Source organism: Accipiter gentilis, chromosome 14 (genome assembly GCF_929443795.1).
Source record: "Accipiter gentilis chromosome 14, bAccGen1.1, whole genome shotgun sequence".
NCBI lineage: Eukaryota > Metazoa > Chordata > Aves > Accipitriformes > Accipitridae > Astur > Astur gentilis.
In genome coordinates this window covers 16,682,325-16,695,223 of record NC_064893.1, presented here as the reverse complement: position 1 = coordinate 16,695,223, position 12,899 = coordinate 16,682,325, and positions in this window count along the sequence as shown.

The window sequence follows — 12,899 nt, the reverse complement described above, 5'->3', positions numbered from 1 at the left end:
ACAGCCCCAGCTACACCGTGCCATGCTGATGCCACTCTGCTGTGCCTGCAGTGGGTGGGCATGGAGGGGGATCCTGGCTCAGGTGCTGACCTGCTCGCTTACCTCCACTGCTGCTAGACATCAGGGAAGCAGAGCAGGGGGTCTGCTGCCCTCCTTGGCGTGTCAGTGAAATTAATTTGTCTTCATTCCACTCTGGCTTTATTTCTTCAGATCGCTGATGGAAAGAGGCGGTGATGAAAACATCACCTTCAGCTTCCTGGTTATAGGGCGGCACACGAGCAAGTGGAGTCTCACTGACTGGAAATACCTTCCTACAGAGGAGCACGTCCTTGCAGCCTCTCTCCAACTGGTCCCACTGATGCCAGCCCCAATGGTGGCATTACAATATTCTGGCTCCATCCCAATTGCAGCATTTGGGATGCTGAACCAGACACATTTGAAATAATTTATCGCAACCAAAAGTGTGGTTTCTATTCTCCCTGTTGCTTTTCTACAACCTCCCCTCACCACAGGGGAGGCCAGGCCTGGCAGTGGGCTCTGTCTCCAGCTTTACCTTCACACCGGTTCAGTAAATCCCCCCCTTGCACAACACCCTGTGTACCCAGGGCAGGAGAGCGGAGCTGGCACCAGTGCCTGTGCCTACCCTGGCTGCAACTGCAGCTGACTCTTGCATCACCTTGCTGGCGGCCTTCGGTTGCAGAAGAGCAGGAAGTAAAAAGGATTTTTTTTAATGACCCAAGCTACACACACCCACCCCATTATCCCACTGGGGCAAAATGGGCTTTGCAGGAGAAGCAGTTCTGCAGGAGCCTTTTATCTAAGTGTGTGATGGTTCAGAGGTGAAGCTGTTTGTAGCCAGAAAAGCACTAACGCTCCTAAACATGCTCTTTCTGCAGCTGCCCTGGTGTCATTGGATGAGACCAGGGAAAGAGCTTACTGAAATAAAATTCCTCTCTATGGGCCACCTGGGAAGGGATGCTGCAGAGCTGCCTAGGGGGATTTTGCAGGGGCTTGGGGTTGTTGGTGCAGGGACAGGAGCTGGGGTGAAGGATATGGGAGTGATTTCTCCCACTGGACCCATGATTTGGTCCCCCCCTACCAACCTCACTAGTGTCTGTCCTTGCTCAGGGGAGAGTTTGCCTAAAGTTAACCTCACCCTGGACATGGTCACGATCCCACACTAGTGCAGGAGAGAAGCGGTGTCGGGGGTGGTCATTCCCAGTGCTGCCTGGCTTCAACCCAGCCAGCTCCCAACACCAGTCATGCATGTGCTTTGCTGGATGAGGGTCACAGTGCCCGCAGTAAGGCAGAATCAAACCCCGTAACTTTGAGAAGTGGCTGGCTCAAGGAGGAGGCGGCAGAGCTCTGGGCTCTGGTCCCTGGTCCCTCTCCTTGCCCAGGTCACAACTAGCTGGCAGGTGGGCAGACCTGTCCATGCCCGCTGAAGCACTGCCAGCTCTGCCCCTGAATCCCACAAACTGCCATTTCTCCTTTGTCCATCTCCAACTGCACTCCCAGCAGCGGGTAACCCCACTCCCGGGAGTGGAATGGAGAAGGCTCACAGGGGCCATGAGCCCCCAGGATTACCGACTCATGTGATTGCAGCAGTTCCCCATCTCATTCCTCCTCCATGTTGTGGGTTTTCCAAAGCCACCAGCCAGCAACCTGCCCCGGACAGCCACGGGGCGTTTCCTGGCGCTGAGCTCGCCTCTCCAGCCCCTTCCTGGTCTCAACTGTAATGATGGGGTGTCACAGTCCTGTGAAGGACAGGCGAGGATGGAAACGCCTGACACTGTTTGTGAGAGCTTATCTGTACCATACAATGACAGAGTTTTTATGAAACAAGACATTAAGAATGTCTGGGGCATCAGGGAAGGTCTGGTCACAGATCTCAGAGGTGTGTTTGTGTTTCTGATATTGCAAAACCAGCTGCCTCAGTGGCCGAAACCAGGCTGCTGCAGCTAGAGGTCAAGAAGGGCTGATGTGAGTTGGCATCAGAAACACGGGGGAAGCACCTCAGGTCCTGAGGGCAATGCCATGGAGAGCAGTGCCTCTTCCCGTGGCCCATGCGCTGAGCCAGCTGCGTCAGATGTGCCTGGCAAAGTGTGTATTTACCTAAAAATCCATGAATAAAGTACATCTGCAAGCATCAACTGGTGAAGCCAGCCTCGTGCTCCAGGTATGACTTTGTTCCCAAAAGAGACCCTGCTGCCACAGGTGAGGCTGTTTCTTGGCAGCTTGGATCTGCTAACAACAGGGGCAGAAGAAGGTGCTGGGCTGCCAGGGCTCACTCAGGCTGCAGTTAATGAGCTGTAAGGACTTCAAAGGATCTTGGACCTTTTTAAAGGAGACTTTCCTATCTCATTTCAAAAAGATAGCAAGGCTTGGCCCTATCAGACACATTTTATGAGCTTCCTTCTGCCTTTGCCTCAGTCCTCATGCTCAGGGGAGGGTTTTTTTAATCCCAGGAGCTGGTGACCAAAAATCACTGAATCTCAGAAACACGCAGAGCTGCTTGATCCACTTTGGTGCCTGCCCGGAGCTCTGGAGATATTCTCGTGGGAGGGCAGTCCTCCAGTGCCTGAGGACTGCATGGGAAAAATTCCCTTCCTCCCCTCCTTCTGCCCACCAGGGTTCACCTCTGCTCCCCCTGGCCATGCTTGTCCTCCTTGGCAATTTACGTGCCTGGAAGCCTCGGTCACTCCTGCACCTCAATGGGCCAGGAGACAGGGAAGTGGCATATTTATCAGGCCAAGATGTTGGCAGGGGTCTGGCAGGCTACAGGAGGAAAAAGCCCACCCCTGACATGGCTTTAAAACCCCAGCCTGGGCAAGCAGAGACCCACTGGGGACAACTCAACTGCAAGGTCTGAAGGTGGCAGTGCCTGCTTGGACTAACGGATGCTGCTGGGCTCAGGGCTGCCTGGAACCCCCCCGGCCCACAAAGCTTTTGCAGCAGGTCACCGTTCCACACCGTGCAGCGCAGAGGGCATGGTTAGGCTTTTACGGGGCTGTAAAGTGCTGGAAAACTGGAAGGTTTCCCACTCTGTGCTGTAAACGGAGCTGAATGACCTGCCTCAGATGAAAGGAGCCCCAGCCTGCATCATCCCCTCTGCGTTAAGCCGATAGCAAAGCTATTTCTGAAGTTCAGGGTGATCTGGGCTATCTGGTGGCCAGGGGAGGTGATTCTTGCGCAAACTGCTGTCACACAGTGGTGGCAGCAGCGGAGCCTGGTTGGTATCACTCCCAGCAGGATCACCTAGTGCCTGTGCCTTCAAAAAGCCAGTGTGGATCGGCTATGGAAATCTCTCATAGGGGACGTGTTCCCCTGTGACTGGGGTTGTACACGCCCCGGGCTTGCTGCCTCTCCTCCTCAGCTGGGATGCTCACCCTGGGAGCATCTGCAGGGATGATAATCTTGGTCACCCACTTTCTGAGAGCCCTGAGAGCCGTGGCAGAGCGACGTGGGGCTGTATCCAGACAAGGTATGTCATGAACCTGCTCTGACCACATCAGCTGGGATGGCTGTGGACCTTTAAAAAGCCTGCCTGTCTGCAAGTGACGCTTCGCTATGCACTGGGCTGGCCAGCACTGCAGCTGTGGGCCGAAACTTTTTTGTCTATATTTAGTGCATTTTTCAGATAACCCTCTCATTCTATTTTTGGGCCGTGTGCTGACTTAGGGCCCCTTTTTGCTCTTGTGCTCAGCTGTATCACAGTTCAAAGTCTTTCCATTTTTGGGATCATCAGATACCCAAATGTTTGGAAGATGTTTGAGGAAAAGGCAGGCAAATGGGCTTTTTGGCAGCTTTATTAATATTCCAAAAAAAGGTGAGAAGATTATTTTTTTAAGCATTTTGAAGGAACAGCTAAGCCTGGAAACTGTGAAGGGCCTTTGCCACCTCTTCCTCCTTCCAATGAGACTTTCAGAAGAACAGAAACCTGGGCTTCACATGTGAGAGAAGGGGAGAAGGTGCTGGGGCGTCTTCTGCCTTGAGTGGATTTTGAAGGTTTCATCTCCATGAGCATCATGGAGAGAGCAGAGGGGTCTGAGAGTGGTTTCAGTGATGGGTCCTTATAAGGGCCAGGCTCGGTGAGAGCCACCCTCCTGGTGAGAGAGCTTGGCTGGCAGAACCAGGGTGCCTGCCAAGACCCAATGAAAATACCTGAGAGCAGAAACCTTCAAAGCAGCCTGTGTTTTGCTCTTTTTAAGGTCAGCTCCTTGGAGACCACTGTGCTTGGGCAGGCCACCGTCCGAGGAGCAAACTGACAGGCACATGTGTCCCCAGAAGCCCCGTGCCGCTGTGACGGTCCCCCTTGCCTGCTTCCGTGAGGGGCCAGAGCAGCGTGTTGACCTGAGTACTGGGGAAACTTCACCCCCTCGAGAGCTTGCTGTGCTCTCCCCATTATGTCAGAGCTCTCTGAGATTTCCAAAAGCAGCCATGGCGAGTGGAGCCACCACACTTTGATGTGGCGTCGGGCGCCAGTGCAGTGGTCCTGCAAGTCAAACCAGACCAATCCCACCAATGTACGTGATCCAGGAAGGGCAAACACTGCAGAGCCGTGTATTGCTCACATCTCCCACTGCGCTCTGTGTTTGATCTGCAACCAGGACCCAGCCAGTGTGACCCAGAGGCACGGGGTGACCAGGGATTGTAGGTATTTTAAAACTCCTGTATGTGTCAATGGTCTTGGAATGGTGCCCAAAGAGCAAAGGAAAAACTTTCCCCTTGTCCTCTCCTCTCCTCAAATTTGGAGTCCCATCTCCAATGTCACTGCAATCCTACCTCCTGTCCTGGCTCCTGGGGAGGTTGACATAATCCTTCAGCAAGGTGCCAAGGTACACATGGTGAGACACTGCCTTGCAACAGTCATCTGGGAGAGGATTTTCGAAATGACACATGGTCCTTGAAGGCTTTCGGTCCTCTGTCACCGAGCTCTGTGGTGTTTATCACCACCCCGCCTGCGCACGCTAAGACCAGCTGCACGCAGCCAAGGTCAGCCCAGGGCTCATGGAAGGGCAGAGCCGCTGTCTCTCATCTGGCTTGGGGGTGACCTCAGTCCCAGCCTGCAGCACCTAACCAGCATTGGCACAGCCCAGCTTACCCTGCACTCAACCGCAGCAGGAGCCCCCTCCTGGCCCCCGTGCTGGGCTGCTGGATGGTGCCCTGCCAGCACAACTGGATGCTTGGCAGCACCTGGAGCAAATGTGGCCATTAATGCTGTGCATCCACGACTGCAGGCAGGTGGAGGTGGCTTGTCCTCAGGCTTTTAGAAGTCTGCTGCACATGAAGCACAGCCCTGTGAGAGGGGCTTGCTCCCAGCCACACAGAAGGCAGCACAGCTGCAAGCCAGTGGTAATTTGGTGCCTGGGCTCAGCCTAACCGTGGGAGAGGTGCTGCAGGAGGAGAACCAGAGCCAGGACCAGAGGTAGGATGAGACCAGGACTCAGCCCTTCTGCTGGCCCTGAAGGTCCTTCACTTGTCTCAATTTATCTGGGACCTATAGGCACTGCAGCTCAATCCCTATCAACTCATCTCATGTCAGGCACCAGATGCACAGTGGTGTGGTGGGAAGTTTCTCCACGATGGTCCTAATGTGGCTGTGCACCATGGTGCTGCCTCCCCTGGTGCCATGCATGTGGCCGTGGCTCATGTTCCCATACACGTGGCTGTAGCTCCGCCCAAGGGACTAACCAGAGACTGAATGTCCCCAGGAGCACAGAAAATGGAGCATGGACATTCGCAGCCAGATTTACAGCCCCTCTCTCCAGATGCCCATCCCATGTCTGGCTGTCTGGAGCCGTGGTCCCAAATTTCACACCACTCCCATGTGGGAGCTGTGCTCCTTCTCTAGGCTGGGGCCATGGCCATGGCTCAGCCAGCCATGTCGCCGGTGTTGCCGCCAAGCAGTATTGCTGGCTTGGCTGAAAATAGCCCAAAGCTAATTTTAACTTTGGTGGTATGCTTTTCAGGTCATTGGGGTGGGTGGTGGGGAGGATGGGGCAGGGGCATACTAAGGGCATGGTGTGCGTGGGGATGTGGGTACACAGGCATCTGCACAGACATTAAGACTCGGGGGAGGCACCCTGGGTATGATAACAGGGGATCTGTTCCTATCGTCTCAGCATAAAACCAGACTGTGGATTAAGAGGAGACTTTAGTGTTCCCTTCCTCCCCTCAATATAGCTAAACCTGCACAGGGCAGGACATTTATAGCAGCCATCCCTTATTGGGAGCTCTCTTGGGTTTCACTCTGGGGTGACACCTGGGAGCATGCTCTGGTGCTGCTGTAGGCAGCTGAGAGGGATTGCAGAGTCTTCCTGACCTGCACATATTGCACAGTCCCAATGTCCCCGCGGTCTGGAGTTGGTGTTGTGCCAAGTGGGGGTTGCAGCCGTGGTGCTGGACACCTGCAGCACCCATCTCATGCTCCTTGGAGCCACCCCATTTCTCTGTGAGCAGCAGGCAGGGGAGAACTCTTGGCCTCGTATGATGCTGCTTCTGTTAGTATATGTGCCATAAGACTCCAAAGACTTTGCTCAGTGCTACTGTAGCCTTTACTGCAGCCAGAGGAGCTCAACAAGAAGGAAAGTGCCCCCTTTGGAGACATGCCACATGCAAATTGGTGATCTTGCTCCAGGCTGTCCATCAGCTCCGTGGGTCCCTCCTCTCCATTTTTCATACCTGGCTTCACAATTTTGCTTCAAGAAGGAGATAAAGAGCTGCTCAACAGGGTCCCCAGAGCAAGGGACTCTCCAGGGAGAGACTCTGAGCCAAAGTGCCAAATGGGCAGGGGGAGCCCAGGGTGGGCAGAAGCCCTCCCAGCATCATGGAACAGCTCATGGGCAGCACTTGGGAAAAACTGCAGGCAGGCAGTCCCTGTTCCCCAAGGAGAGCCAGGGCCAGGGCTCAGGGCTGCAGCAGCAGCAAGGTCCCTTTTCACCCCGGGACAGCTGCAGAGAGCAGGTCCCTGCCTGGCTGCCCTCTAACCCCCCCCAAGGACAAGGAGTTCGGGGGGCTGACACAATGTAGTGAGCTGCCCTCTCTCCTGGCTGGCACGTTGTAGTCTGAAGACACCATAAAAAGAGTCGAGGTGACTCACAGCAAGGACAGCCATCAACACAGCTGAGATGCTGCCTGGAACAGATCCTCCAAGACTGTTATTTAAGGCTGAGGGTCACACTGAGTGCTGGATAAACCCAGGCTTGTCCCAAGGATCCTACTCCAGCATGAACTCCTTAGACTGCAGAAAACTCACTAATGAGGAAAAAGAAAGTAGAGCAGAGTTGGTGCTGGTGACCTGGCCAGGGCAGCTGAGTGCAGTGTGGCTATCCCAAAGCTGCTCCTGCCAGCTGCTGCTGGCATAAGGTCCCTTGGATGCTCTGGAGATGCATCCGGGATGCTCTGGAGAGCCCTTTCTTTCCACATCAGGAAAAAAAACCCCTGCAGGACAGAAGGACAGAATACTCCTCTGGAGGGTGTGATGGGTTCACTTTTCCCTACTAAAGTAGGGAAGTACTTGGAACCTCTAGGATGAGGATGCCCACGATGAGGCTTTGACCGTGCAGTTTAGGTGGGAGCATGGGCACCTGGAGGAAAGCCCAAGGGGGCAGCTTTGTCTCCATGCCAGAAACGGACTATGACACCATGTCATTTTGGTGGTGGCCAGCAGCAGTGTCCTTTGTGAACACCAGCTGCTAGGGAAGGTGTGGTGTGACCCTGTATCATGAGGTACAGGGACCAAAGGGAAGGGGCATATCTGCTCTGACTGCTCTCTGAAAAGCTTTAGCTGAGCAAGCAAGGCTGGGCACCCACAGAAGTGTGATTTTCTCCCCCATAATTTTCCCATCTCCTGAAATGGAAGACCCAGCTTTCATTTTATTTGCTCCTAATAGTCCTGGCTTGAATTTGAGTATAGGAGGTTCCTGCTTCTTGTCCTAGGGGGTGATTTAAAATAAAATGATACCAATAAATGGGACCGTGAGCAGATGAAGCCAACCCAAGGTAAAGGCCAGCATGCTGCTGCTGCCTGCCGTGGGCTGGAAGCATGTGAGGGTGCTGCTGCCATGCTACATCCTCCGTGATTACAGCTGCTGTGTGCCTCAGCCCAGATGGGGTTGGCATTTAAGTGTGTGCACTCCCAGGGCTCCAGCTTGAACAGGCGAGTAATAAGCAAATCCATACTGAACCATGGGGCAGCCTGGCTGGACGATCAAGGGGTTGTTCTTTTATTCAGCTGCAACTCAGCATCATTTTTCACCCTTGCCATGGGAGGGCTGAGCCTTCCCTGCCTGGATGGATCCCTGGGGCTCAGTGCCATTCTCCAGTGGGACCGACAGCCAAGACCTCGTCTTGCACAAGACAAATATGTGGCAGGAGTCAAAAGAGCCAGAAACCCCTTCGTGCAAGAGCTGACAGCTTGCAGGTTGCTTGATTCATACAGCCTGGACACGCACAGGGTTCCAGCAGCATCCCAGTGTGACCTGTCCTGACCCAGCGGGCTGCAGCACCTCCAGTGACTGAGGCATTGGCCAGGCTTGAACTTCCACTGGCCTGGGGTCAGCTTAGGCAGGATTTAACCCTGACCTTAAAGAGGCCCTGAATGCTGATTCAAATTCTCATCCTCCCTTTGGGACATGTGACTTGAGGGCAACCCAGGAGGACCCTTGAGTAAAGCATCACTGGGCAGAGCACTGGCCACCTCATGACACTGATCTGGAGGGGGTCACTTCCAACCCAGGAGCAGGCAGAAGAGCCAGAGGTATGCATGATCCAACACCTGGAAAATCCAGCTGCCCTGATTTATAAAAGCTGCAAGCCCATGTCATCGCTGAAGCCACTCAGGGAGTGTCAGAGGTGTCGGGGACTCTGTAGTCTCAAGGCACTCAAGGTCCTCCAAGGTCCTGATCCAGACTTGTTGGAGTCAGTAGGACTGTAGGAAGAGCAAGCCTTGAGCTGGGGTGCATTCCTTGCCTCCACACCACGATGTGCCTTCTGGGGCACCACTCCTGGTGCATACTCACCCTATGGAGCACATGCTCCTCTCTCTGGAGCACACCCTACTCCCTATGGAGAACACCCCACATCCCTATGGCTTGTGGCATGAGCCCTTTTGGGGGTGAGGCTGGGCTGCCCTGGGAGGTAACTGCTGCTGCTGGAAACCACAGCCCATGTGGGGAAGGGCGAGCCCTGATGGGGATGCAAAGGCTGAACCGATCAGGGATGAGGAAGGACCAGGTAGTGGAGGGGTGCGGAGTGGCAGGGTGGGCAGGCTCCTTTTCTCAGTGCCATGGTGAAGGTGGAAGCTGGGTATCATCAGCCACATTTGAGGGGACCCATCGCTGAAATACCACTAAGGATGGGATGGCCCATGGATGTTAATGGGACAGCAGCTGTGTTCCCCACTCCCTTTTCTGCAGCACAGGCAGGGAGAGAGCAAAAACCTTTGCCTGCTCTCCTTGCCCCTGAAAGCTGCCTGCTCCCACTGCCGGGCTCTGGCAGAGGTGCTGAAGCTGCCTGGGAGGTGGCAGCAGCAGCGGGTGATGGGGAGCTGCTGTGCCCGATCCTGCGCCAGCCCCTCACTGCACGGGCAGTGACCCTGGCTGCCTGCACCCAGGCTGGCAAGGCTACTCCATGGTGAGACACACACCCCAAAATCGCCCTGGGTCAAATTACTGGGCTCATCTCAGCAGCTGCTATTTCCTTCTGTCCCAAAGCCAAGCGAGAAGCTTGTAGAAAACAAGAACGTGTCAGTCAAAGGGTGCACTGAGTCAGAGAGCTCCTGGGCTCGGGTCACATGGGGCTGCTCATGGCAATGGGCTCTCTGCAGTGTCCCCAGCTGGGAGGGACACCCCACCCCGGCTGGGTGCTGCTGCGGAAGGTGGCCAACTTCGCCCCTGATGACTCCCCCAAAGTATCTGCCTCCCTGGGCAGCCTTCCCAAGGGGACACCGCTGCCTGGCCGAAAGTCAGTTAGCAACCCTGTTTACAAAAGATGTTTCGGTATCTCCTGGCAGAAAGCTTCTGGTGACCCAAATTCTAAATATAGAAGCAAATCCATTTTTTTGTAATGAATGCAAAACATCTGTACCACGTTCATCTTTGGGAAATAGGTCTTTTTGTCAGACAAGTGTAAATATAACACCTAGATTTCTTTCAAGTGAGGTCACCTCCTGGCTGTGGTCATTCTCAGAGTGCTCTCATGGTTATTTGCTCTAGGTAAACTTCTCCGTGCTCCTTCACTGCTGGAAAGCCACGCTCAGAGCCTCTGGCAAATCCCAGGCCTGGGGCTGCAGCTCTTCATGTGATGGACCATCCCAATCTCAGGTGATGGGGAATTCCTCCAAGACAAAAGTGCGGTGTGAAGCCTGCCTGCTGCCTGCTCCTTGGGCAGAGAGGCTGGGGAAGGCCAGTGAGCCAGGCCCCTGTCTCTCCCCTGCACCCCCGGGTGCCATGCGGGCTGTGGGTATCTACCTGCTGCACAAGGAGGTTTCTTGGAGCTAGAGGGCTGTGGCTGCCCTGTAGGTGTGATCAGCATCCATCCCCTCCGCACCTCGCTCAGGCTGGTGTCTCTTGTCCAGCCTCAGCAGCACAGAGCAGCTCCTGCCCGCTGAAGAGCACATCGCTGTCCCCATCCCACAGGCATACGAGGTGTCCCCACGGAGGATCTGTCCCCAGCCTTGAAATAATCACAGGCTCCCTGAGTGCCTGGCTCCTCACAGAGTTTGAGGAGCCTCATAGCTTTTCTCCAGCATGGGCTGGGTGGGTAGGCAAGAGGTCTCCGTGCCCACTGGAGGCTGGGAGCCAGTGCCGGCAGTGGAGCAAGGGCAGGTGAAGGCTGCAAAGCCCCATGCTGGGAGCCATGGGGTCCCAGCCACCAGACAGCAAGTGAGCAAAGGTTGTAACAACTCCAATTTAATTAACACCTAAGCCACACCATGTCCACACAGTCCTGGCTCCTGCAGGCACTGAATCGAACCCTTCACCTGTGTGTGTGTCTGGCCAAGCACGGCTGGGTTTTCCTGCCAGCGTCCCTTTGATGCCAGTGGAGAGGAGGAGAAGGGAAGAGGGAGGAGGCACTGCTGTGGAGTCCCATGGACCTGGGATGGAGTCTACCTGGGCCAGCCAGGTCTTGGGCGTCTCTGGGGGAGCAGGGCAGTGGGAGAGCCCATGCTGGGCCTTTTACTGATGGATCTTCCTCTGGCCACTAAAACCCAGCAAGACTCCACTGAGATTTCTCAGGGCCTGGTAGTTTTGCCCAGTTTAAGTGAACTTGGAGAAGAGTAAGTAGAGGCAGAGCTGACACCCATGGGCACACCTCCTGTCCCTGGTGCCACTACTCAAGGAGCCAGAGCTGCTCACAAGGAGAGCGATGAGGATTTTTAATGACGTAAAACAGCATATGTTGCCTTTTCTTGATCTAGGACACAGAAAAAAACAACTTCAGGCAGGAGGTCCCAGGCAAATCCATCCCAAGGGACAAGCAGCATGGAGATAGCAGCCTGAGGAGCTGAAGCATGGCAGACACCCAGACACTGGAGATATGGGTTATTGGTGGCACCTCCCAGTCCCCTTCACCGGGGCTGGATGGGTGTCAGGGTTTCTGGGCACACCCCAGGCCCCTGGAGTCGGCACCCCAAGGGCTTACAGTGGAATGGGGGTGGCCGGGACAGGGTGTCCTTCTGGGGAGGAAGAAAGCAGCTTCTGCTCATTTAATTTTCCTGGTCTCTATTGTTTCATGCAGAGTGTGTGTTTAAGGACTGTCTCTGTACATCACACACGTACCTCTTCATTAACTGCTCTTCCCAGCCTCAAATGATGAGCACACAAATCATAAAATGGCAGCAAGCCACATGGCTCAAATCTATTGTGGCCTGCAGGCACCTGGGAGCTGCGAGGACTTTAGCCTGTTGTTGATCCATACCCCCAGGACATACAGGGCCACGGTTGTGAAATGCTCTGTCATGGTGCTCATCAGTTACCTGTGTGACTCTAGCATCACCAGGAGAAATGACTGAGGCAGTGCTCCCTGGGCCAGGGGAAAAACTCATGCTAGGGATGCCAGGACCACCATCTGCTCAGGATGCAGCGAGGTGACCCCAGGGACCTGCAAAGAAACCAGAGCAGACAGCTGGGGCTGGAGAGACACCCTGGGACACCCTTGCTCAGTCCATCCTGAACGCTGGAGACATGTTCTTGGAGGGCTTTGCAAAGATCCAGTCATGCTATTATTTCCTGATCGCCTATTTTTTTAGAAGCTTTGGACCCAGCATCCTTTTTTTTTTTTAAATAAAGGATGGGCAAAGAATGAGAGCCCTGACTGATTTGCATGCCATTTGTTGGTGAAACAAAGCACATGCTTTGCATGCCGGCCCTGCATCTTGCCAGGAGCTATCAGTGCTGCTTCCCAAAACCTCTTGGGTGAAGCAGAAGCCAACGTGATCACCATCCTATTTTCAACAGTCACCTGAATACAGAATGCTGCTGGTTACGCACCCGAGCAGCAGAGCCTGAGGTGCCTGCTGGTGTAGCCTCATGCTGTGACATACCAAGGCTACAGCTACCTCTCCATTACCTGCGGGCAGGTGATGTGCAGTCAGCTGCCTGCTCACCCTCTCCATCGTGACTTTCCTCAGTGACCTGATGGCCAGGGCCATCTAGGAGCCAAAGTCAGGTCAACCCCTTTGTTATGGTGGGTGTCCCTGCATCCTACCCCAGGATGCCACAGAGAAGTCACTGTGGTTTTCTTTCCCTTATTCAGTATCAACGGACACTGCTGTCCCCAGGGACTGAAGAGGGCAGAGGGACAGGGACCCCAGCTCAGGGTGGTAGCCTAGTCACTGAGGGCTGAGCAACCACAGCTTCCTGACTGCTGTTCCCTGCACTGGCGAGATTAAAGTC